At 45.4% G+C, this 21,867-nt stretch overlaps 1 long non-coding RNA gene across 2 annotated transcripts; it reads right to left on the bottom strand.

Annotated features, from left to right (window-relative positions):
* Positions 1–9,341: 9,341 nt before the first annotated feature.
* Positions 9,342–16,472, bottom strand: LOC102553541 (uncharacterized). 2 transcript variants are annotated; one of them, XR_015652685.1, is made up of 4 exons: positions 16,106–16,472; positions 15,679–15,777; positions 14,287–14,569; positions 9,342–11,394 (listed from the first exon to the last, which is right to left on the bottom strand). It is a non-coding gene; the product is annotated as an uncharacterized LOC102553541 (long non-coding RNA). The 2 variants fall into 2 exon arrangements; XR_015652683.1 differs by having other exon boundaries at positions 15,679–15,773.
* Positions 16,473–21,867: the final 5,395 nt, after the last annotated feature.

Below are 21,867 nucleotides of genomic sequence, written 5' to 3'. Positions count from 1 at the left end.
ACACACACACACACACACACTCCAGTACGACTCAGTGCCACTGGCCTGGGTTCCTCTGGACTAAATTGTGGCGAAGAGTAGAGTTAGCAGAGTTGGAAAGCTGTTAAAATAAGCCCACGAGGACATACTGTATTAGTTGCTTGTCTGGTTGCTGTCACAGAATATCTGACAGAGCCTCTCAAGGGAGGAGAGGTTGATTTTGGCTCACAGTTCAGAGGCAGACAGTCCCACTGCTGGAGAAACCATGGTGGCCAAAGAGGCTCCTGTTTTGTAGAGTCAGAAACTTCAGGAATGGCTTTTTACAATCTTGGAGGATTAGAAAGCAAAGAATTTTGGCCAGAACCAGAGGTGACTGTTACCTTCAGGGCCCATGCCCAGAGGTTGCATCTGCCCATAGGCTCCGTCCTAAACAGTTCCTTAAGCTCCATAAGCACCCTGACCTGCTGGAGATAAGCTGTTCTAACACAGCAGCCTGTATACCTCAGCTCCAAACACACAGGCTGCCCACAGTGAGCACAAGTCAGCCTGTTACTCTGTGACAGGTGGGGAAAAGGAACTTTTGCCACCTCATTTGGCCATAGCTGCAAAAAACAGTGTTTGCTTTCAGAGCAGAGGGACAAATACCCAATCCTGGGTACAGAGCAAGTGCAGTCCTGTCCTTAGAGGACATACCAAAGGTGAGGCATTTCACTGTGAGAAAAGCATTTTACTTATTATTTTATTTACTTTAGATACAATCTCATGAAGTCCAGGCTACCTTCATCTCCTCAGTGCTGGGATTACAAGGACAAATCACCTTGCACAAGTGACTAACGTCCTTCCTTTCTCCTTCTCGCTTTTCTTTTTAAAGTATCTAGAGAGAAAACAACAAGCATGCTGGGAAACCAACAACTCATTAAGCAAAACATATGGAAGACAGGAGGGACATAATTTTCTTAGAATTCCCAAATACAGGAAGTCTCAGTGTTCCCATGGCGGCACCTGTACCAATTCCAAAATTGGTTCCTGTGCGAGGAAGACTTGTGAATGGTACTGCATTATAAGAAGAAAAAGAATTCTTGGGTCAGATGCCTGCAATTCAGCACTAAAGAGACTAAGGAGAGAAGGTTGCTGTGAGTTCAAGGGCATCCTGGGCTATGTGGAAGGAGGAGGAGGAGGAGGAGGAGGAGGGGGAGGAGGGGGAGGAGGGGGAGGGGGAGGATGGGGAGGAGGAGGAGGAGGAGGATGATGATGAGGAGGAGGATGATAAAAAGAGGTCCGGGAGAGTTGTCAGAAATGTATATCTAGAAAATACACTCTTTTTTTTTTTCCGGAGCTGGGGACCGAATCCAGGGCCTTGCGCTTGCTAGGCAAGCGCTCTACCACTGAGCTAAATCCCCAACCCGAAAATATACTCTTCAGGAAAGGAAGTGAAACAGATATTTTTAGCAAGATATGGTGATGCCTTTAATCTCAACACTCTGGAGGCAGAGGCAGGCAGATCTCTATTGAGTTTCAGGACAGCCAGGTTCTACACAGAGAAACCCTGCCTTGAAAAACAAACAAACAAACAAAAATAAACAAACAAATAGAAAAAGTGTCCTCGGGAACAAAGGCACATTCTAAAATGTATTTATTTGTTTGTTTATTGGTATTATGGGGGGTATTTTGTTTGGTTTTGAGACAGGATTTCTCTGTGTAGCTGGCTGTCCTTGAGGTCATCCTGTAGACCAGGCTGGCCCCAAACTCAGAGATCCACCTGCCTTTGCCTCAAAAGTGCTAGGATTAAAGGTGTGCAACCCACTGTCTGGCCTAGAATTTATTTACTTATTTATTTTTCTATTTTTTTCTTTTATTGGATATTTATTTTCATCTCAAATGTTATCCCCTTTAGAATTAATTTTTAAGATCTATGCTATTATTTTTATTTGTGGATATGTGTCTGTGTAAATGTATGCCACCTGTGTACAATGCCCACTGAGGCCAGAAGAGGGCATCGGATCCCCTGGAGCTGGAGTTGCAGGCAGTTGTGAGTTGTTTAACACAGGTACTGGGAACTGAACTTAGGTCCTCTGCAAGAACAGCAAGAACTCGTAACTACTGAACCATCTCTCCAGACCTACGTTCTATTCTTGTTTAATTCTTTAGGTTTATTTTTATCTTACATGTGTAAGTGTTTTGCATGTATGTCTGTGTACCACATGTGTGCTATGCCTGGGAGGTCAGGAAAGGTCATCAGATCCCCTGGAACTATAGTTATAGATGGTTGTTAGCCGCTCATATGGATGCTGGGAATCACCCTGGGGCTCTCCAGAAAAGCATTCAGTGTTCTTACTGCTGACCCATCTCTCCAGCCCTCCCGAATCTCTAAAAATCTAAAAGCAACTTGAAAATAAAAGTGAGTAAAACAGAGAAGGCAGACTGTGGACAAATTCCAACAGCCCAGCCCCAAGGCAGCTGCCATCTTTTTCCTTCCATCCAACAAAAGAGACTAACGGCCAGACGCATTTCCACAAAGTACAATGGCTGCTCAGAAGAAGGAAATCAACTCATTGGGAGCATGAGTTTTCAATGTATATTACCCAATGGTACAAGTTAAAACATAGAAAGCAAAATTTGACAGGCATATTAAGAAAAATGCAAACACTCTATAACAATATGAGAGAAATCAATGCCCCCCTTTCAATAATTATTAGCAGTTGGGCATTATGGTACTTAGAAGTCTGAGGCAGGAGGATCACTTGAGCTCAAGAATTGCAGAGCACCCTGGGCAGTGTACTGAGATCCCACATTTAAGGAAAAAAAACATAAGGGGGGTTGGGGTTGGTGGAGAGATGGCTCGGTGGTTAACAGCACTGGCTGCTCTTCCAAAGGACCAGGGTTTCATTTCCAGCAACCACAACTACATATAATTCCAGTCCCCGGAGATCAAATCCCTCTTCTGGCCTTCTCAGCCACCAAGCACACACATGATGCACAGAGAAATGTACAGGCAAAACACCCATGCACACAGAATAAAATAAAATGAAAATAATTGGACGGACAAATAAGCGGACCCTAACCACACATAAATTCTGAATAGAGTAAACAAACTTGACCCGATAGGCTCATCTAGAAAGCTGCTGCCAGTGACATAATGTTTTTAAACACAAGCAGAAACTCTAAATGCCACCCATACTCTAGACAAGTCTCAAAAAAAAAAAAAAAACCTCAAAGAATTAAAACTACAAAATCACATAGAGCATATTGTCTGACCATAATGCAATTAAGCTAGAAATCAGTAAGAAGACAAGCAGAGTGTGCCCATATGCTTGGAAATAGGGACTACACTTTGAATGACACATGTTGGTCAAAGGATAAACACGATGCGTTAGAAAAGGCTTTTCAACATCCCAGGACCGAGACAGTAGTCACCAAGGTGAAATACTGTGAAAGCCACCCTTGGCATTCCCCAACCCGAGCTGCAAACATCAGGTCAAAGCATCTAAAGGCAAAAGGGGGGCTACACAGCCAAGGTCAGTTGCATTACATGTGTCCACATTAAAAATCCATACACCTGGGGCTGAGAGATGGCTCAGTAGTTAAGAGCACAGACTGCTCTTCCAGAGGTCTGAGTTCAAATCCCAGCAACCACATGGTGGCTCACAGCCATCTGTAATGAGATCTGATGCCTGCTTCTGGTGTGTCTGAAGACAGCAACAGTGTACTTATATATACTTATTTTTAATAAATAAATAAATCTTTTAAAAAAATCCATACGCCTAGCTGGGAGCAGTGACACATGCCGGTAACCCCAGCCCCCCATCTGTGGAGAAGGAAGAATATGGGCCATCCTTGGTGACATATTGTTTTCAGTTTGTCTGACCTACATGAGACCCTATCAGAATGATAGTGATTAAGAAATCAGACATGGTCCAGGCAGTGGCAGTGCACACCTTTAATCCTAGCACTCGAGAGGCAGAGGCAGGTGGATCTCTGAGTCCAGGCCCAGCCTGGTCTACAGAGGAGTTCCAGGGACAGCCAGGGCTACAGAGTGAAACTCTGTCTTAACAACAACAACAACAAAACAAAAAAGAAGAAAGAAAAAGAAAGAAACCCAATGCCAGTACTGTAGAGATGGTTCAACAGCTAAGAGCCCTGGCTGCTCTTCTAGAGGCTCCTGGTTCAATTCCCAGCACCCACATGATGACTCGCAGCCATCTGTGACTTTAGTTCTGGGGGATCTAACACCTTCTTCTGGTCTCCAAGGATACCAGAAAGGCACGCAGGCAAAACACTTATGCTTATAAATTTTTAGAAAATTAATTTTAAAGGAAAACTAACGGCAGCAAGTATCTCTGAGGTTGTGGATGAAGGAGATCCCTTTACGTGGTGGGGTGGGGGTGGGGCTATAAACCGGCGCTGGCATTATGGGAATTCCTCAAAAGTGTGAAGCAGCAGATCTCTCTACCTGATGGTCCAGCTATGCCAAGCTTGGGTGTTCACCCCAAAGGATGTCACATCCGTATCTCACAGATTAGAATTGTATATGAGGATTTGCTGCAGCTCTTTTCACAATAGCTGTTACGAAACTGACTGAGGTATCCAACCATAGAGGAACGGATAGGAAAGCCATGTTGTATATATACAATGGGATTTTTTCAGCCATATGAATGGAGGTAGGTGGATCTCTGTAAGGGGAAGCCCTGTCTACAAAGAAAGTTCCAGGACAGCCAGGGCCACACAGAGAAACCCTATCTGAAAAAAATAAAACAATAAAAAACAAAAATGGAATTATTATTTTAGGCAAATAGGTGTGAGTGGAGACAATCATGTTAAGTGAGTTAGGTCAGTTCAGAAAGACAGATATCAAATGTCTTCGTTTATGTGTGGTTCCTAGATTTTAATTTTTTGTTTTTATATTTTTATGTGTGTATCTACATGTGGGATTGTGTATGTTAAGAGGTTTTGTACATATGAGTGCAGTGCCCAAGGAGGCCAGAAGAGGGCATCAGACACCCTGAAGCTGAAGTTATACATGAGTGGGAGCTGACCAATTTGGGTGCTGGGAACTGAGCGCTGGTTCTTAGCAGAGTGCACCCCTAACCTCTAAGCCATCTCTCTCCACTCACCCCTGCCACACATTTTGTGTGCATGTGTGCATGCGTGTGTGTGTGTGTGTGTGTGTGTGTGTGTATGTGTGTGGGAGTGTGTGCATGTGTCTGGAGGATCAGAAGAAACTAATAGGACTCCAGAGAAGTGAGAAAGGGGGAGGGGAGGACTCTGGAGATGTACTCAAAGAGCATTATACATCTATATGAAAATGTCCTTACGCAGCACAGCACCATGTACAGTGAGTGTATGCTAATGGGCTAAGGCTTTTGGTTTTTTGTTTTGTTTTGTTTTGTTTTTTTGAGTCAAGACCTCTACATAGCTTGGTCTGTCCTGGAACCCACTTTGAGATCTCCTTGTCTTTGCTTTCTAAGTGCTAGGATTGAAGGTGAACACCACCACCATGCCCGGCCTTCTCAAATCTCTTTTGTTAACTAGTAGAATAGCAACATGGCTTTGGGGCAGGATTGTTGACAGATTCAAGGATTGTTTTCTCTCTCTATTTCAGGGACTTAGAAAACTAACAAATCGGGGCTGGGGATTTAGCTCAGTGGTAGAGCGCTTACCTAGGAAGTGCAAGGCCCTGGGTTCGGTCCCCAGCTCCGAAAAAAAGAACCAAAAAAAAAAAAAAAAAAAAGAAAGAAAACTAACAAATCAAACTCAAATATAGTGAAAAGAGTTAATAACTCTAAGACAAAAATTCATGAAATTGGAGGGAAAGTACAATAGAAAAATAAGCCAGAGTCTACTTTTTTTTTCTTTTCTTTTTTTCGGAGCTGGGGACCGAACGCAGGGCCTTGTGCTTGCTAGGCAAACACTCTACCACTGAGCTAAATCCCCAACCCCTCCAGAGTCTACTTTAAAAATACCCTTGGAGGCTTTTTTTTTTTTTTTTTTTTTTTTTGGCAGCAGTCATGACCTGAATATGTCCTTCCCTGACAGCAGCTATCAGAAACTCAAGTGTGCCTGCTGTAGAGCAAGGGGCACTCTTGTTATAGACAGGGAGAACGGGTGAGAGAAAGAGCAAATCTAGTTGGTTGATTCATTGTTAGTCCAAGTGTTCTCTCTGTGGTTTTGTGTGTGTGTGTGTGTGTGTGTGTGTGTGTGTGTGTGTGTGTGTGCACGCACGTGCATGCAGGGGACGACTCCTGGATTGTGTCTTGACAGCTGGGGCTGGAAAAAGCTAGCTAGCAGACTCTGAAAGCCTTCAATCTCTCTAAAGATGATATCTGCCAATACATTGTGATAAAAACCCTTCAAGAAGCTAAGAAGCTTGGGGTCAAAGCACCCAAGGCTCAGTGTCCTATTACTCCACTGCCCTGAGACACAAACACCAATGTATTTCTCTGAGGGAACAACTAACTCACTAAGAAAAGTAAGATGGAGGCTGCATTATACACTACAATTTTGTCCAAGAGAGTAAAGGAGGCCAAAGAAAAATGCCAAAGACAGACTGCCAAGCGACATAGCCTGTCCTCGTTTAGAGCTTCTACTTCTAAATCCAGTCAAAAACAAGAATCCTTAAGAGCAAAAAAGAAGTAGTCAGATCTTGAAAACCCACAGAGGGACTGGACGGATGACTCAGACGTTGTGGCTTGCAGTGCCACAGTGAGGACATGAATTCAAATCCTAACAGCCACATACATCTGTAACCCAGTGCCTGAGAGCGTAAAGAGGGGGGCCCCCTGGCCATTTAGTCTAGCAAGCAAAACAGCAATCTTCAGGTTCAGTGAGAGGAGATAGAGGAAGACATCCACTTTAGACCTCTAACCTCTACACACGAGTAGGCACACTGCACACATGGGCAAGCAAATGCTCCAATCCAATGCATGCATAACACACACACACACACACACACACACACACACACACACACACAACCATTCAATTCACAAATTTCAGGCACATTTATTAAAGTGTGTCAGATATTTTAAAATGAGAGGTTTTGTAAAGTCTGTGCCAATAAATTTGAAAATCAAAGTCATAATGAAAAACTCTGGAAACAACAAAATTAGCTCTGAGAAAGATTTTAAAGATATTGAATCAATGGATTAAAAAAAAATCTTTCCCCAAATAAAATTCTAAGCACAGATGGCCTCACTGGCAGCTTCTACCAAACCGATGTGCAGGGGCGAAGATGAAAATCTGTGTGGGTTTGAGTTTTGTTTTGGGGGGATTTTTTTTTTTAATGTTTGGAGAACAAGTCTCTCTATGTAGCTTAGGCTGACCTAAATTCTGCTGCTTTAGCTTCCTGAATGCTAGGATTATGGACGAATGCTACCATTTCCAGTTCAAAACTTATTGAATATAAAAATGTTTACAAAATGTATCAAAGTACACAACAATATCAAAAAGTCTTACGCAACCCTCCAGGGACTCCCAGCCACTGTAGGCAGTAAAAATGTCGAGCTAAGGGCTAGGGTGATATGAAACACGTGACTGAGACTTTGAAGGTCAGAAGATCACCACTTGCATTAACTTGCATCTTCGGAATGAATCTACTTTCTGATGTGCAGCTCAGATCTACACAGCACGAATATGAAGCACAGATGGTACTTTTCTAGATTGTGTGTGTGTAAAATTATTAAAATGTCATGGGGACTTTTATCAGTCGCTTTTCTGTTACTGGGATAGAATACTACAAAAGAAAAGCAATTTAAGGAAGAGTTGATTTTGGCTTATGGTTTCTGAAGACTTGAGTCTGCCACATGGCGGCAGGGGCCGGAAGCTAGGAGATCACATCTTAACCTCACACTGGAAACAAAGGAAACTGAAAGTGGAGCGAGGCTTTGCACTCTTTCTCCAAACAGAAGCAACAACACCTAACTAGCCAAAACCAAGCCGAGCAAACAAAAGGCAAAACAACAACAAAAACACCTCACAAAGAATAACGAACATCCACCCAGGTGGTGGTGGTCCACGGCGTTAATCCCAGCTCTACAGAGGCAGAGGTGGGTAGATCTCTGAATTAGAAGCCAGTCTGGTCTTCGGAGTGAGCTCTAGGACAGTCAGGACTAAACAAAGAAAACTTGTCTTAAAAAAACAAAACAAATGAAATAATAATAACATGAACAGTAAAGATAGTAAGTGTTCTGGGAAACAACGTATACATTATAAATATATAGCATTAGATCATATTAAAAACTGTTGTAAAAAAGCTATCTAAAGCAATGAACTACATGGCACAACCATGACTGGATACAAAGAGTAGAATAAAAAGCAACGGAGAGAGGCTGGGGACTTAACACAGCCTAGCATGCAGCAAGCCCTGAGCATAAGTTGGGTGTGGTAGCGCATGACTGTAATCCTAACACTGAGGAGGTGAAGGCTATGTATAGAGCTTGAGGCCAGCCTGGGCTACGTCAGACCTTGTGTCCCAGTTTCATTTCTGGATCAAATACCCTGTCGAAAACAATTTTGAGGGACAAAGGGTTTATCCAGCTTACAATTCCAAGTTATGGTTCACCATTATTGGGAAACCAAGGCAGGAACTTGAGCAGCTAGTCACACCCACAGTCAAGAGCAGGTGTGGAAACTGAGGTGCACAGCCTGGACCAGTCCGGAGCCCAGCCTGCTATAGCTGAGTGGTGTGCTTGTGGATCTATGGATAGGATGGCTATTCGAGGCTCTGGGTCTGGATGGTGTGTCATCTAGGTGGGTGACTGAAGTCCTTGGAGAGCCATTTCCCTCTAGGTTTGCTGGGGTTTCTTGTTACTGTTTTGTTTTGTTTTTGTTGTAGTAGCAAGTGCTCTGTCACTGAGACCCCCTGGCAGTCATTTTCCCCCAGGAATATTTCTGGTCCTCTGGTTTCCGGAGGTCTCTCTCTAACCTAATCCGCTTACTGCTTACGTTTGCTAAGGAACTCAGTGAGCTTAAGGGCAGCTTTGTTTGTTGTCTCTCTGTTACCCGTCCGTCCACCTCTCCATCCCTTCCTCCCTCCATCTCCTCTGCTCCTCCTCTCTCTGTGCCTCCATCTCTATCTCCTCTTCGTCTTTTTGTCTCTCCAGATAGCTTCATCCTTCGCCCTTTCATTTCTTTACCCTTCCCTCTCTCCATCCTTCCATCCTCCATCCTTCCATCCCCTCTATCCCTCATCCCCTCAGTTCCTATCATGATTCCCCCCTGATTTGCTTTTATCATGGTATTTTACGGCAGCAACAGAAAAATAAAGACACTGGGGGTTGGTCAGTGTTCCAGAATTCCTAGTATGCGTGAGGCCTTGACTGCAATACAACACTGAAAATAATAAGCAAATAGCAGTTTTTGAAAGATTTGTTTTTAAATTTTTTTGTTTTATTTTATGTGCGTGGGTGTTTTGCCTGCATGTACGTCAGTGTACCACATGTGTGCCTGGTGCTGGTGGAGGCCAGAAGAAAGAGATCCTATAATATTGCAGTTACGGAGCAGTCTTCTGGGCTGGACAGAGGGCTCAACAGTTGAGAGCACTGACTGCTCTTCCAGAGGTTCTGAGTTCAATTCCCAGCAACCACATGGATCCCATCTGTAATGGGATCCGATGCCCTCTTCTGGTGTGTCTGAAGACAGTGACAGTGTACTCACATAGAATAAATAAATGTTTCTTTAAAAAGAAAAAAAAAAGAGCAGTCTACGATGCTAGAATTGCCTAAAGCTCTGGAAGAGTAACCAATGCTCTTAACTGCTGAACCATCCTTTAGCCTCTTAGTTTTGTTTGTTTGTTGTTTGTTTTAAGTGTGTGTGTGTGTGTGTGTGTGTGTGTGTGTGTGTGTGTGTGTGTATGTGTGTGCATGTGCATGTGCTAAGTGCAAGTACCAACAAAGGCCAGAAACACTGAATTCTTCCAGAGCTGGAGCTTTAAGCCACTTGGCGTGGGTGATGGGATTGGACCCCGGTCTTCTGTGAGATCAGCACATGTTTTCAGTATCTTCAATATATCAGGAGTGGTGACACACACGTGCAATTCCAACACTGAAGAACCTGAGGCAGGAGGATTGAGGACAGCCTACCTGGGGCCAAGGCAGACAGAGAGATAAAACAAGATCCTGTATGTCTTGTTACTGTCCTCATTGCTTTGACACAAAATCTGACCAAAGCAACTGAAGAGAGGGAAGACAGGTTTCCATCATGCTGAGGGAGGGAGGAAGGCACAGAAGCAGTAGAATGAAGCTGCTGGCTGCGTTGTCCTCATATCAGCAGAGGGGATGGACACCTGTGCCTGGCTTAGAAAATAGCTCAGACATCTGTTTCTCCCTATCAGTTCAGGAGCCCAGTCTATGGAATGATATTGTCCACAATTATAGTGAATCTTCTCATCTTAGTTTCACCAATCTGTATCACAGGCATGCCCAGAGACTGTCTTCTAGATGATTCTAGATCCTGTCAAGTTAACTATATTGATCACCACACCATCTTAAACAAAACATAACATTTCAATTTGTGATTGATTCTCACCCCCAGAACTAGGGACTGGACCCAGAGCTTACACCCACTAGGTTAGCTCTCTACCACTGGGGCTTGATTCTATGATTGACTGAATCCATGGCTGCAGAAGCAGCAGATGTGGAGAGCTGACGTGACCATGAGCATGTCTAATTGCTGCCTGCTTCTGTGGTTTGTTCTTATTTATGGCTGGGTCTTGTGGGCTGGATGTAAACTGTCCCTATAGGCTCATGTTGAGAGCTTGACTCCAGGTGCTCAGAGGGCTGTAGGTTCACCAGCAGGGCAATCCACTGACAGTCCACAGCGGGATGGGCTAGTGAGGAAGTAGATCACTGGGACCAAGAAGGGTTTACATTGGGCTGGAGAGATGGCTCAGAGGTTAAAAGCACTGACTGCTCTTCCTGAGGTCCTGAGTTCAAATCCCAGCAACCACATGGTGGCTCACAGCCACCCAGATCTGAAGTGAGATCTGATGCCCTCTTTTGATGTGTCTGAAGACATCGACAGTGTACTCACATACATAAAATAAATAAATCTTTAAAAGAAGTATTTGTATTGTTCTAGATCTCTCAGCTCTGCCTTTCCTTCCCGACCCCCTTGTGATGAGAAGCTTTGCCCACCACACGTTTTGATGCTGTGATGCACTGTGAAGTTACCGTTGTGTGCCTGCCTTCCTGTAGAGGGACACTGAGAAATATTCTAATTTGTGTCTGCTCTGAATAAAATGCTATGGACATTTTTGCACACAGCTTCCAGGTTTTGGCACTTTCTTCTTGTATCATTTTCAGGTTTCTACATCTCCGACAGCAGGGGGTGCCAGTGAGTCAACCAATGGCCACCTGGAGAGATCAGGGCTCAGATTTTCCCAGGAGGAAGCAGGATGAGTGGTCCAACATCTTCTCAGTTCTGAAATTTAGGAAGAATTAAGTACACAGTTATGAAGGAATTTTGACAACTGTAATAATTTTAAGTAATGTTCTTAATTTATTCTTTTGCTTTTGTCTTCTGGGTTTTTGTTGTTGTTGTTATTGTTGTTTTGTTTTGTTTTGTTTTGAGACAGGGTATCTCTGTGTAGCTCTGGCTGTCCTGGAACTCATCCTATAGACCAAGCTGGCTTTGAACTCTGATCCCATAGTGCTGGGATTAAAGGCAGGTGCCACCGTGCCCAGCTTAATTTATTCTTTGAAAGTTCCATATATGTTTACAACGTATTTTGATTATATCCACCTACACTTCCTGCTCCAACTCCTCCAGATAACCCCTGACCCCCATCATGCCTCTTCCCAACTTCATGTCAGTAATATCATGTGTGTCAACCTCCCAACCCCCAACTCCCTCCCCCGCTGTCTCTCACCCACTGAGTTCAGTAGTGCTATCCTTGAACTCACTGAGGCTCCCTCTTTCAGAATCCAACATGTCAATAGCTCCTCAGCTCAGGGTGGGTCCTCAGAACAACCGCCCTCTTCATGCTGCCATGTTGGATCAGTGGATCTTACATAAGTGGCCACAGCTGCTGTGGGTTAATGCGAGCAAAAGCCAGGGCTCTTCCCTGCACTCTCCAGCACTTAGATTGTTTTTTTTTCTGACCCCACTTTTGAGACGTTCCCTGAGGCCTGGGTGTGGGGAGGTTGAGACAAATGACCATCCACAGCTGAACCTTCACAGTTCTCATTGCCCACTGCTTGGCCATTTTCCTCGTCTTTCATTTGCACTTATTCATACTGAATCTCTCTCTCCCCGAGCTTTGTTTCTTCAGGGATGCCTTTTTCTTCCTTCTCCTTCATGAGGCTGTAATGCGAGGAGAGCTCTTCCGTGGGCAGATGCATGAGCTCTCTAAGCCAGGCTCTGAATTCTCAAGTACTTTGTCCACCTGGGTGTGTCTAACGATGAGAGAATTATCTATGCCTAAACCCGAAGGTCAGCATTTCTCTTGCCTCTTTCTTCTCCCCTTGAGACAGAGTCTCATTAGGTAGCCCTGCTGGCCTGGAACTTGCTCTGTAGAAGAGGTTGGCCTTGAACTCACAGACATCACACTGCCTTTGCTCTGGAGTGCTGGGATTAAAGACATGAACCACCATACCTGGGTACCCTCTGTATTTTTAAGCATATGCAGCCAAATTTTAGTGCCCTCTTTTTGGGCCAATGATCCAGTGTATGCCCAGTGTTTGGCCTGGGCACACCTGTTCACACTGCTGTTACACCTCTGCGATGGCACACTTCTGTAAAGTGCCACTTTCAGAGACATGATGGCTTTTCTGATGTGTGGACCCTTGATGGTTTGGGTAGATCCTTGGTTATTTTTTAAGGGAACAAGAGGAGCTGACTTCTTGATTTTCATAATTGGGCGTTGTTTCTGGGGACAAGAGGGCAGTGAAGCACTTGCTTTCCCAGGTCACACAAGGTGCTTACAGAAAGGCAAGCTGCCGTTGCCTCGTTACCAGTGACTGTGCATGAGGTCAGAGGAGGTCCCTGAGGAGATGAGAACAGACGAGGGGGTGCCTGTGAAGTCTCAGGTCCCTGGGAAGCACATTGTCCAGCTGGGCTCTGTGTAGTTCTGTTTCATCTTCCTCATAGAGGCTGCCCATGCACCCCTCTGGAATTTTCAACTATGCTTTGTGGTTCTACACGGATGAAAGGCCTGGGTTTGTTTGGGTTGCTTGGGTGTTTCTCACATCGGATCTTCTTTGAGGTATTGTGTCCCCTGTCACTCTTGATTCCAGAGACCAGAAGCTATTAAGATGGCTTCAGTTGCCGGTAGGAAGACCTGGAGCCAATGAATTTGAAAACAGGAGTGGAGCACTGCCTGTGGCCTCCAGAATCATCACAACCTTAGAGTCTACTCTAGAAGACCTGGGGATTTGTCATTTGAACACGTTCACCAGAAGGGGGTGCTGTTCAGCCAAGCTTAGAAGCTGCTGTTCTGTGTGCCTGGTCCATGTGTCAGGGGCTCCCTAAAGAGGTCAAGAGGTCTTAGAGGCTCAGGATTCAGGTTCCCGCAGTAGTCAGGAGGGCCCTGGCTGATGTTTTCTGGGGAGCTGCATCTAAGCTGAGAAATGGTCTGGGGGAGTGACGCATGAGGAGAGCAGAACTGTCAGAGTTAGGGACACAGCTGCTGCTAGTTCTGACCCCACCCCCCGGCGTCCCTTCTACTACCTACTGTGCTCATGAAGGAATGAACAGCAGAGCATCCATCTCGGTGATGTCTTTCTCCCACACTGTCTCCACCCGTGAGCAGGGAGGGGCCTGTGCTGTGGTCTCCGTCTGAGATCTGGCAAACTTTTGCAGTGCAGGCTCCCTACCCACCCTAAATCCAGCTGAAACACCTGCACTGGCAGCTGCTTCCTCTCAGCTGGACAGCATCCCTAACGCCCAAGGTGAGAGGATGTGGAATGGCACGTACATCCATACGTGAGAGCTGGGGAGACGGTGAGGTGCTCTCTTCAGCAGCCACAGCCATAGTGATTAAAAGCAAAACAAGAACAATGTAGGGTGTGGTAGAACACACCTCTAATCTCAGCACCCCGGAGCAAAGACAGGCAGATCTCTGGGTTCAAGGCCAGCTAGGTTTACAGAGTGCGGTCCAGTACAGCCAGGGCTACACAGAGACACCTGTTTCAAACCAACAACTAAACTGTGATACATAAACATCGGAAACCATTACTTGTGTTTTTAAGCTTTCTGGCCTGAAACTCGAAGACAGCGAAGCCCTGTGAAGACCTCATCTTCTTAAAGACAGCACAAGGCCAGAAATGCAGTTAACAAGGGAACAGTGCCAAGGAATCAGGGGAAAATGCTTACTGCTGCGTCTGGGGCAAAAGGCCAGCCTGTGGCCTGGGCAGGGAGAGTCCTGGCAGGAGACTGGGCAAGACTGGGTGGTAACAGAGCAGCACAGATGTGGGAGAGCTCAGAGGAGGGTCGGGTGAAGAAGACTAGAGGCTGTATCCTCAGAACCTGTACACCCGTGTTCATAGACGCCTTGGTGGTAACAGCCAAAGCTTGGAAGCACTGAGGTATCCTTCAGTAGGCGGAGAAGTACATTCTGTTCCATCCAGACAATGGAATATGTTCAATAATGAGCTACCTGAGCCAGGAAAAGACAGAACAACGTGACTGGAGAGCACCAGAGTTCAATGCCCAGCACCCACTTGATGTCTCACAACTTTCTGTAACTTCAGTTCCAGGGGATCTGATGCCTTCTGGCTTCCTTGGCATTTCATGCATATGAGGTGCAGATGGACATACATGCAGGCAAAACACCTACCCGTACACATGAAAAAAAATTCTGAAAATAAAAGAAAGAACTCTTGTCTAGGCTGAGCATACACCCTTAATTCCAGCACCAAGGAAGCAGAGACAGGCCAATCTTTGTGAGTTCAAGGCCACCCTGATCTACACAGCGAGACCATTTCTAACATGAACAAACAAAAGCCAAACAAAATACTGAGAGCAGCCAGTCTGAAAATGTTATGCTGTTGACTCCTATCCATGGTACTTTGGAAAAGAAAAGTCTGTGGAGACAGAAAAAAGAATGTGGTGTTGTAAGAGGATGGGATGTTGAGATAGAGGGCAGGGACTTGAAGTGGTAATCCATGCCATTCTGTACGTGTCAGGTCCAGAGAAGAGGCACTAAAAGTACCATGGACTGTGGGCAGGGCCGTGGGTTTAACAAAGATACCACTCTGGTGAGGATCCTGATAGAGGGACTGTGTGTGTGTGTGTGTGTGTGTGTGTGTGTGTGTGCGCGTGTGTGTGCATGTGGTGTGTGTGTGTATGTGTATGTGTCTATGTGGTGTGTGTGTGTGGTATGTGTGTGATGTGTGTATGTGTGTATATGTGTATGTGTGTGTGGTGTGTGTGTGTATGTGGTGTGTATGTATGTGTGTATGTGTGTGTGGTATGTGGTGTATGTGTGTAGTGTGTGTGTGGTGTGTGTGTGGTGTGTGGTGTGTGTGGTATGGGTTGTGTGTAGTGTGTGTGGTGTGTGGTGTGTGTGTGTGGTGTGTGTGGAGGGGGGTTGGGGCACTTGGGAAATCTCTGTACTTGATGCTCAGTTCTTCTGTGAAACTGAAAGGTTTGCATTTGTAAAATAAGCAAATGCCTGGGCTAGGAATGTGTAGAGTGCTTGCAACCATGCATCAACAAAGCCCTGGTTTGCCCACTTCGCCCCACATAAACTGGAAGTGGTCACACCTCTAATCCCAGGAGGTAGAGGTCAGAGCGTCAGAAGTTCACGGTCATCCTCCACTACGTTGTGAATTCATGGCCAGCTTGGGATACAAGAGCTCCTGCCTCATTAAAAACAAACAAACAACAAAAAGGCAATTAATTCTTACTGAGCCAGACAGGGTGAGACACAGGGTGAGATCCTGGCATCTGGAAGATGAAGCAAGAAGACGGATTGCAAGTTCAAGATCAACTGGGTTATATATTAATACAAACAAAAAAACAAAACAAGAAATCAAGCAAGCAAACAAACATTTGTAAAAAAGAATGACAGGAATTCGCCTCAAGAGCTCAAGGTCAATTGAAATGTTCCAGGCAGAGAGGAAGAGATACTTGCACGGGGGCTGGAGACTACCTAGTGCCATCTTCTGGCTGGCAGCCACCTTGTACCTACCTTTCCTCCCAATGAAAGCCCTTTCTCTCTTAAGATAGTCTCCTCCGGATTTCTCCACATCAAGACCACTATGTGGCGATCCGGCTATGGGCGTGTGCCTTGAGAGGTTTCATGACAGATCTGCTGTTGGGCACGTTTCGTCCTGAGACAGTTGTTGGCATGTTGGTCTCAGGCCACCTGACCTGTTACTCCACTTCTGCAATCTCCGTGAAGCAGGCCTGGAGTTATTGCCTCACCGACCAAGGACAAATAAACAGCAGCGGCCACAGCCCAGCACGCCCTGATGGGTCCTTGGGGATACTGTCCTGCTTCAGCTCGGCGGCTGTGCCTGACTCTCAGAGCCGGCGCTGCTTCCTGTTTTGAACATTCTCTGGCAGGTACAGTCCAGACTTTTATCGAAGAACACCCTTTCTTTCCCCGGGGATCTACTTTGCAGCCAACTGGGACGCCGCGCAAGCATACTTGGGACCTAAAGCGCGTGCATGTTGTTTACAGTTCTGAATATTTCATCAAGTCAGTTTCTAAGAATAACTTTGTGTGGCATAGGCGTCACTGTGAATTCCTGGAAAAGTGGGTGTTTTCCTGGAGGAGAGAAGGAGGCAGAACAGAGTGGTCAGTACAGCCCGGTGCGGGAGGTTTCTGCCAAGAAGGCAGAAGCAGAGCTGAACGGCCCTTCCTCCCTCCACGTCAGAGGCACACCTCCTACTAACAGCCAGCTGGGGCTGCATTCATTTCCGTTTCCCACCTCTGACTTTTTAGGATGGAGAAGCACCTTCTCTTTATAATCCCTTTCCCCCAGTGCCCTGTGACTTCTCCCAGCTGGGTGAAAGTCACATCTGTCCCTTCTGCCCCCTTTGGCTCACGAGCCATATCTTCTTTTTGCTTTGGGCTCTCACTATAGTAATTATATGTGTGGCCATACAAACCCTCAATATTATTAATATTATTCTGGCTCTGTGCTCAGGCAAACTGCGGTGTTTATCAGAGAGAGCTACGTCTATGGAAGGGTCTGCCATGTGGGTGCAGGTACCTTTGGAAGCCAGAAGAGAATGTGGGGTCCTCTTGGATCAGAGTTGCAGGTTTATGATCTATCTGCTGTGGTGCTGGGAACCAAACTGGGGTCCTCAGTAAGTGCAGCGAGTGCTCTAAACCACTGAGCCATCTCTCCAGAGTTCCCACCCTTAAAATATTTTGTCTTCTTTTATGTGTGTATGGGTGGTTTGCCCGTATATACGTACACACGTCACATGTGTATTGCTTATGAAGGCCAGAAGAGGGCGTTGGATCTTTTGGACCTGGAGTTATAGGTGGCTGTGAGCTTGCCCCTGGGCACTGAACCCAGATCCTAGAAGATAGTCTCACTAGAGACTAGAGACTCCTGAGTCATGTCTCCAGCCACAGTGGTTAACATTGCCTACCTGACACAACCTATAATCGCCTGTGACCAGAGTCTCGGTGGGGAATTTGCTAGGTGGGGTTTGGCTTGAGGGAATGTCTGTGAGGGGTTGTCTTTTTTTTTTTTCCGGAGCTGGGGACCGAACCCAGGGCCTTGCGCTTCCTAGGCAAGTGCTCTACCACTGAGCCAAATCCCCAACCCCTGTGAGGGGTTGTCTTAATGCCTTAGTCAGTATGGGAAGCCCCAGCCTGGAGGTGCAAAGCACCATTTCTTGGTCTGGAACCCTAGACTACATATGAACAGAGAAGTCAAGTGAGTGTTTAGCTGCACACATTCAATCCTCTCTGCTCATGATATGGCGTGACTAGATGCCAGAAGCTCGTGTTTGACTCCTTGGCCATGACAGACCGTAAGAGCTAAAATAAACCATTTCTTCTAAAGTTGCTTTTTGTTTGTTTGCTTTTCAAGACAGAGTTTCTCTCTGTAACCCTGGGTGCCCTGGAACTCACTCCGTAGACCAGGCTGGCTTTGAACTCAGAGCTCTATGCCCCCTAGAGCTGGGATTAAAGGCACGCAACCAGCCCTACCACCCAGCTAGCTTATAGATCTTAACTGGGATTGTTACTTTTGATTATAGAGTCAGGCAACACTTCATGAAAACATAGAACACGTATGCCAATGAGCTGGGCGGAGGAGTTAACTTTAAGAAGGGGCTGAAGGAAGCAGAAGAAACAAAACTGAACATGTCGGTTACTTTCCCTTTATGTTGGGAAGAAAAGGTCCCCAGGGCCAGGGAGATGATCAGTTGGTAAAAAAAATTCCTGACTCAGGTTTGAGTCTCTAGAATCCATACAGTAGGAGAGAGTGGACTCCAGAATTGTCTTCTGACCTCCACATTCCATTCCTAGCACTGGCAACCTCCACCCCCACCCCACAATACTACTACTACTACTACTACTACTACTACTACTACTACTACTACTAAAACAGTGCAAAACAAAATAGGTTCCCTGTTTTTAACTTACTGAATTTGGTCTTGCCTACACCTATGGTTTTGCATCATGCACTTGCCTGGTGGCCAGGGAGGCAAGAAGAGGGTGTTGGATCCCTGAAACTGGAGTTCCCCTGATGAGTCTCTGTCAGTGGTTCTTAACTTGTGGGTCATGACCTCTTTGAGGGTTTGACAGACTCTTTCACAGGAGTTTTGTATCACATATCTTGCATATCAGATATTTATATCATGATTCATAACAGTAGCAAAATCACAGTTATGAAGTAGGGAACATTTTATGGCCGCCACAAGATGAGGAACAGTATTAAGGTATCACAGCACTAGGAAGGTGGAGAACCACTGTTCTGTGTGGTTCTGGGAATTGAATGTGGGTTCTCTGAGAGAGCAGCCACTGCTTAACCAGTGAGGCACCTGTCTCTCCAGCCCTTTAACTGCTATTTTTACAAGTGTGTTCCTAGGACAATGCCTTGTGAGCTGAGGTCCTGGGGAGGCAAAACCTACATTAAAGATCCTGTCAGTGCCTGGCCTTGGCTGAGAACAAGTAGAATTGGAGATAGAGAACTGTAGGTCAAGAGCCAAAATGACGTTGGGCTATCTTTAGCTTCTCCTAACAGATATTTACTATCCACCTCAAGATCTACTCTCACATCCTCCTAACTAAAGGTAAAACCCTTGGAAAGTAGCTCATCTGGACTGCAATGCCTCCCTGCCCTCAGGCTCAGAACTTGACAAAAACATCCAAAGCCAGAGATTCTACTCCTCCCACCCCAACCTGGTCATACCCTACTCTCTCCACCCACGCATTTTGTAAACACATTTATTTATTTTGCCTTTCTTTTTGGTGACTGTCAAAGTTCCTGTAACCCTAGCCTTAGCCAGGCATGGTAGAGTCCATGTTGTAATCCCAGTGTCATGGAGGTCACCTATGAGTCGGGAGTCCAGCACTGGCTTCATATAGAGACGTTGCTTCAGTAACAATTAATTAACAAGTAACAAGTAAGTGCTTTCTTTGTGGTTGAATGTCATTAAGGACAACTTGGTTCTTGTCTTTGGGCTTACTGCTCTGCTCTTTCTTTCTTTTCACAGTTAGAGTTTGAACCCAGAACCTGATACATGCAAGGGAAGAAATCTACATTGAGCTACAATCCTTAGTCTTCTTTTTGAGTCTCACATCACTCAGACTTGACCATGAACAGTGGATTGTCCTGCCTCTGCCTTTCACATCATACTTCCATTACATGCCTGGGCCACGGAACTTAGTTTTTTAGTTTTTTTTTTTTTTTTTTTTTTTTTTTTTTGGTTCTTTTTTTTTGGAGCTGGGGACTGAACCCAGGGCCTTGCACTTCCTAGGCAAGCGCTCTACCACTGAGCTAAATCCCCAACCGCAGAACTTAGTTTTTTTATCCAGGGCTTCCTGCCCGATAGCCAAGCATCTACATTCCCAGCCCCAGATCCTCCTCTAATTTTTGACACAAAGCCTCACTAACTTCTGCATTCTGTCCTATTCTCTATTCTGTATTACCTGAACGTACGCACGGCTTGGGTAGTCAGGATGGCTCATCAGGTAAAAACACCTGTCAGGAGTGACTCACACTGTGAAAGGAGAGAATCAACTCCTTTAAGGTGCCCTCTCGGCTCAATAAATGAGTGTGATGTGGATATTCCTACACATAAGTAAATAAATGAACACATTGTACTGAGCTGATGATCCTGTCTTGGCCTCCAGAGTGTTAGGATTAGAGGTGGAGTAACCACATCCAGTGAATTCTTTTTTAAGAATAAATGACTAGCAGGGTGGTGACGCATACCATTAGTCCCAGGTACAGGCAGGGGAGATTTCTCTTAGTTCGAGGCTCTACAGAGAGTTCCAGGATGCCCAGGGCTATACAGGGATACTCTGTTTCAAAAACCAAACCAAAGCAAAAGATTACCAGCCCAGCGTGCTGAATCACGCTTTTAATCCAGAACTGGAAAGCCAGAGGCAGGAATATCTCTGTGAGTTCAGGTCTACATAGTCAATTCTAGGACAGCCAGGGCTTTACAGTGAGATGCTATCTCAATAAACAAATAAATAGCATGTTCTGAATTTATTTTAAACATTTTATTAATGTTTGTATGTGCATGCCCTTGGTCCAAGAGAAGGTCAGAGGATAACTCACAGGCGCCAGTTCTTTCCTTCCACCATGGGGACTAAATTTAGGTCTTCAGACTTAGTGACAAGCACCTTTACCTGCTGAGCCATCTCTGTTAAGACTCCTGTTTTATTTATGTAATTTATTTATTGAAACAGGGTTTCATGTAGCCCAGGCTGGCTTCAAATTCACTATGTGGTTAAGTCTCAGCCTAGGACTGATCCTGCTGGCTCCACATCCCAAGTGCTGAGATTACGTGTGCCTGGTTAGAAGTTGTTAATAAGTGTACCAGGCTTCTGAGCCACACTACTGACATTATTTGCTTAGTCATGAATGGAGTGTGTCTGAGATATTGCATCAGTTGAGGGGCAGATTCGTTGAGATTTTCAATGGGGTTGAGGGTAAATTGGAAAGGTCACTCAGGAACCTTAAATTTTTTTCCCAGACTGCTTTCCACAGACCCAGCTGGCCTCAAACTCAGAAATCAAACTCAGAAACCTGCCTCTGACACCACCTCCCATTTTCCCACTCCCCCCCCCCTTTTTTTTGAACAGGCTTTTACCTTGTAACTCAGCTGCCTTGGAGTTTACTATGTGGACCAGGTTGGCCTGTAATTCACAGAGATCCACCTGACTCTGCCTCCAGAGGACTGGGATTAAAGACACGTTCCGCAACAAACAAACTCCTTTGACTATTTTTTATTGAATAGCATAAAAAGGTGGAAAACCTTTTTCCCTTAAAAAATGACTCCAGGACTCAGGAGGCAGATGCAGGCAGATCTCTGAGTTCGATGACAGCCTGGTTTACACAGTGAGTTCCATGACAGCTAGCGCTACATAGAGAGACCGCGTCTCAATAGATAAATAGCCTCATACATACATAGAAAATAAAAAGGGACAAATACAAAGCTCTACCCCCTTTAAATCCACATTCTCCTACTTCCTTTTCTCAGTAGACTGGTGTAGAGAATTTCCAGACCATTCTGTTTCCCTTTGTCATCCAGGCACACATATCTATACAAGCTGGTGATTGAACCCAGGACCTTGGATGTGCTGGACATGGAGTCTGTCACCAAGCAGGACCACAACTCATTTCTTTCTTGCTAGGTGTGGCAGTATGTCTGTAATCCCAGCACGTGGGGTCGAGACAGAGGCTTGGTGCTGTAGCTCTCAGTAGCAGAGAATCTTTTTACTACTTGGAAGGCCCTAGGCTGGATCTCCAG

The sequence above is a fragment of the Rattus norvegicus genome, chromosome 1, assembly GCF_021556685.1.
Source record: "Rattus norvegicus strain SHRSP/BbbUtx chromosome 1, alternate assembly SHRSP_T2T, whole genome shotgun sequence".
Lineage (NCBI taxonomy): Eukaryota > Metazoa > Chordata > Mammalia > Rodentia > Muridae > Rattus > Rattus norvegicus.
Note: the sequence above shows the minus strand (reverse complement) of the source record. Positions and strands in the feature narration are given on the sequence as shown.